Here is a 5000-nt window from a genome sequence, read left to right as displayed (position 1 = left end):
TGCCGCCACCCGCCCGCGGACAACACTTCTCTCGGCCAGGCAACGGCGGGGCGGGACCGCCGGGCTAGGGGCGAGCTTCACCCTTTCGCCCGGGGAACGCACCCGAGCGTTCGAGAAAGGTGCCGCCGACCGTGCCCCACGGGCCACCGGCTTTCGCCCGCCTCGCGGCGGTCGGCTCTCCCTCCGGAAAAAAAAAAAAAAAAAACAAGCCGGGGGACGGCACAACAAAAAGGCACATGGCGCGCGCCACACAAGGACACCCGTGCTAGCCACGGGGGCCGCGGGCCCGGGGCGGGGTGGGGCGAGGCACGCACCTCTCACCCCCCCCCCCGCCCAACCCCACCGGCGTTCTCGCTCTCTCTCTCTCGCCTGCACGCCTTCGCTTTTCGTGGGCCCGCGCGCCTTCCTCGCGCGCTTCTCGGTGCCGCGGCTTAGGGCCGCGAGAGAAAAAAAAGCGACGGAGGCCTGGCGGGCGGCCCCCACACCGCCCGCAAGTCGGCACGTCCGAACCAAAAAAAAAAAAAGGCAACGGACCCGGCTGGCACAACCCGCCCCCCCGCCCCTGCACCGGCGGTAAACGGCTCGATCCTCACAGGACCGAGGAAGGGCGAGGCGCCGCCGCCTCGCCCGCGACAACGCTCCGGGGGGGCTCTGGGTCGGCTTCCGGTCCGTGCTAGGGCGGCCGGCCACCGCCCCTGAAAAAACTCGCCCGCGACGCGGGTCCCCGGCTTAAGGCCGAGGAAGGGGGACGACTTCAACAGCGCGCGCTGGTGGGGCGCGGGGTGCCGCCACCCCGGCTCCACAGCTCATCGGGCGACCGCCGTCACCGAGTCCCTCAAGCGAGGCAGCGACGCCGAGGCCGGGCCGCGCGCCCCGCCGCACGGGCCCCCGCCACCCTTCCGACACGGACACGCTGGCACAACCAGGTCGGGAAGCAGGGGAACGGGACGCCGCCACCTCGGCGGGCCCGCGCGCGCCGCGCTCGGGGCTCTCAGGCGAGGGCCGGGAAAAGCCCCGGCCGCGTCCACCCGCGGCTGCCGCCCACCGCACCGGAGCGACAGCCCGAAAGCGCGCCCGCCGAGCGGGGCGCGCCCCGGCTTAAGGCCGGGCAGGAAAGGGGCGAGGCGCCGCCGCCTCGCCCGCCAGCAATCCCCAGGGGGGGCGCCCCCCCTTCGCCAAGCCGGCCACAGCCGGGCCGAAGCGGGACACGGCCCACGAAATCGATGGCCGCGGCCGACGGGCAGCTCGCAGCTCGTACTCGGTCTCTCTCGGCTTCTCTCCCTCTTTTTTTCCCTTCTCGCTTTATTTCTCCTCTTTCTCGCTAGCTCTCTCTCGCCTCTCGAACCGTACACCCCGTTTCCCTGGGCCAGACGGGCGGACCGGGACGACGCCACGGGGCTCGTCCCGCGTCAGCGGCACTCGCCTCGCTCGGAGGACTGCGCACGGGGGCCCCCGGCCTCCCTCGCCGCTTCGGTCACAGGCACGGCACGAGCCTGCGGGGAGACGGCCCGTCACCTCGCTCCCATAGTACGGACAGACGAGTCCCAGGCCGCAGACGCCTCCAAGAGGACCGATGGAAAGCGACCGGGAAGGTGCGCCGCCGCAGGCCGGCCCCTGCGATGACGTAGCCGGAGGCAGCTGAAAACAGCGACCCCTTGGTGAACTTCCGGAGCCGGCCGCGACAACAGGTCTACCCGGCCGCGACAACAGGTCTACCCGGCCGCTGCCGGAAATCGCCTAAGTCCCTCCGGAGCGAGGTAGACCTGTTGTCCGCCGTCCACCGCCCGCCGCCCGGGCGCCGCGCCGGGCCCGGCGGCCCCGGAGCCGGGGTAGACCTGTTGTCCGCGGGGTAGACCTGTTGTCCCCGGGGTAGACCTGCTGTCCGCGGGGTAGACCTGCTGTCCCCGGGGTAGACCTGCTGTCCGCGGGGTAGACCTGCTGTCCGCGGGGTAGACCTGCTGTCCCCGGGGTAGACCTGCTGTCCGCGGGGTAGACCTGCTGTCCCCGGGGTAGACCTGCTGTCCGCGGGGTAGACCTGCTGTCCCCGGGGTAGACCTGCTGTCCGCGGGGTAGACCTGCTGTCCGCGGGGTAGACCTGCTGTCCGCGGGGTAGACCTGCTGTCCCCGGGGTAGACCTGCTGTCCGCGGGGTAGACCTGCTGTCCGCGGGGTAGACCTGCTGTCCGCGGGGTAGACCTGCTGTCCCCGGGATAGACCTGCTGTCCGCGGGGTAGACCTGCTGTCCGCGGGGTAGACCGGTTGTCCCCGGGGTAGACCTGCTGTCCGCGGGGTAGACCTGTTGTCCCCGGGGTAGACCTGCTGTCCGCGGGGTAGACCTGCTGTCCGCGGGGTAGACCTGCTGTCCGCGGGGTAGACCGGTTGTCCGCGGGGTAGACCTGCTGTCCGCGGGGTAGACCTGCTGTCCGCGAGGTAGACCTGCTGTCCGCGGGGTAGACCGGTTGTCCGCGGGGTAGACCTGCTGTCCGCGGGGTAGACCTGCTGTCCGCGAGGTAGACCTGCTGTCCGCGGGGTAGACCGGTTGTCCGCGGGGTAGACCTGCTGTCCGCGGGGTAGACCTGCTGTCCGCGGGGTAGACCCGCTGTCCGCGGGGTAGACCTGCTGTCCCCGGGGTAGACCTGTTGTCCGCCGCCCACCGCCCGCCGCCCGGGCGCCGCGCCGAGCCCGGCGGCCCCGGAGCCGGGCTAGACCTGCTGTCCGCCGCCCGGTTTTGGGGTTTTGGGGGTTTATTCCTTCCCGCCCCCCCCCCGCCCCAATCCCGTTTCTTTTCTCCTTTCTTTGAAAGAACGACTCTCCTATTTGTTTGGTACAAGAAGAAACTCGTCCGGAAGAGAAATTTTCTTGGCAAATCTTATTTCGTTTTTCTCTAGTATCCAGAGCACCCCCAGACCGAGCTGACGGGCCGCCTGCGCCCTGTGCAAGCGGGAAAGCGGGCGGCCGCTTTTGGGCCGGTTCTTTCACGGTCCGCAGAGACCCTCCAGGCCCGGCAGGGGTCTGGGGGGCCCCGGGGGCTCGGAGCCGAGGCGCCCGGGGCCGGGACGAAGCCGCCGGCCCCTGGCCCTCGTTCCCACAGACAGAGAGAGAGAGAGAGAGACAGACACAGTGACACACACGCCCACTCCACACACTCGCACTCCGCCGCCACCCCCTCGGACACCGCACCCACCACCCGCGCCGCTCCCTCCCTCCCGGATGCGCGGGCCGCCCGCCTTACACGAGCTTGCAGGCCGGGACAGGGCCAGGCGGGGGGGGCATCGGTTGGAGGAACACAGGTCTACCCCGGCACGCGGCGGCCGGAGGCTAAGTCGCAGCCGAGATACCAGGTCTACGAAGGGGCCGGGCGAAGGTAAGCCACGACGGGGCCGAGACAACAGGTCTAGCCACGGTCCCGGAGCCCGGAGACCGAGGCCGGCCGGGCACAACAGGTCTAGCCACGGTCCCGGCGCCCGGAGGCCGAGGCCGGCCGGGCACAACAGGTCTAGCCACGGTCCCGGCGCCCGGAGGCCGAGGCCGGCCGGGGGACACAGGTCTACCCACGGTCCCGGCGCCCGGAGGCCGAGGCCCGCCGGGGACAACAGGTCTAGCCACGGTCCCGGCGGCCGGAGGCCGAGGCCGGCCGGGGAGCACAGGTCTACCCACGGTCCGGTCGGCCGGAGGCCGAGGCCGGCCGGGGAGAACAGGTCTACCCACGGTCCCGGAGACCGAGGCCGTCCGGGGAGAACAGGTCTACCCACGGTCCGGTCGGCCGGGGACATCAGGTCTACCCACGGTCCCGGAGACCGAGGCCGGCCGGGTACAACAGGTCTACCCAGGGTCCGGTCGGCCGGGGACATCAGGTCTACCCACGACCTGGTCGGCCGGGGACATCAGGTCTACCCACGGTCCCGGAGACCGAGGCCGGCCGGGTACAACAGGTCTACCCAGGGTCCGGTCGGCCGGGGACATCAGGTCTACCCACGACCTGGTCGGCCGGGGACATCAGGTCTACCCACGGTCCCGGAGACCGAGGCCGGCCGGGGACAACAGGTCTACCCACGGTCCGGTCGGCCAGGGACAACAGGTCTACCCACGGTCCGGTCGGCCGGGGACAACAGGTCTACCCCACGACCTGGTCGGCCGGGGACAACAGGTCTACCCACGACCTGGTCGGCCGGGGACATCAGGTCTACCCACGACCTGGTCGGCCGGGGACAACAGGTCTACCCACGGTCCGGTCGGCCGGGGACAACAGGTCTACCCACGACCTGGTCGGCCGGGGACAACAGGTCTACCCACGACCTGGTCGGCCGGGGACATCAGGTCTACCCACGGTCCCGGAGACCAAGGCCGGCCGGGGACATCAGGTCTACCCACGGTCCCGGAGACCAAGGCCGGCCGGGGACAACAGGTCTACCCACGGTCCGGTCGGCCGGGGACATCAGGTCTACCCACGGTCCGGTCGGCCGGGGACAACAGGTCTACCCACGACCTGGTCGGCCGGGGACATCAGGTCTACCCACGGTCCCGGAGACCAAGGCCGGCCGGGGACATCAGGTCTACCCACGGTCCCGGAGACCAAGGCCGGCCGGGGACAACAGGTCTACCCACGGTCCGGTCGGCCGGGGACATCAGGTCTACCCACGGTCCGGTCGGCCGGGGACAACAGGTCTACCCACGACCTGGTCGGCCGGGGACATCAGGTCTACCCACGGTCCCGGAGACCAAGGCCGGCCGGGGACAACAGGTCTACCCACGACCTGGTCGGCCGGGGACATCAGGTCTACCCACGGTCCCGGAGACCAAGGCCGGCCGGGGACAACAGGTCTACCCACGACCTGGTCGGCCGGGGACATCAGGTCTACCCACGGTCCCGGAGACCAAGGCCGGCCGGGGACAACAGGTCTACCCACGACCTGGTCGGCCGGGGACATCAGGTCTACCCACGGTCCCGGAGACCGAGGCCGGCCGGGTACAACAGGTCTACCCAGGGTCCGGTCGGCCGGG

The sequence above is a fragment of the Anomalospiza imberbis genome, unplaced genomic scaffold (assembly GCF_031753505.1).
Source record: "Anomalospiza imberbis isolate Cuckoo-Finch-1a 21T00152 unplaced genomic scaffold, ASM3175350v1 scaffold_171, whole genome shotgun sequence".
NCBI lineage: Eukaryota > Metazoa > Chordata > Aves > Passeriformes > Viduidae > Anomalospiza > Anomalospiza imberbis.
Note: the sequence above shows the minus strand (reverse complement) of the source record.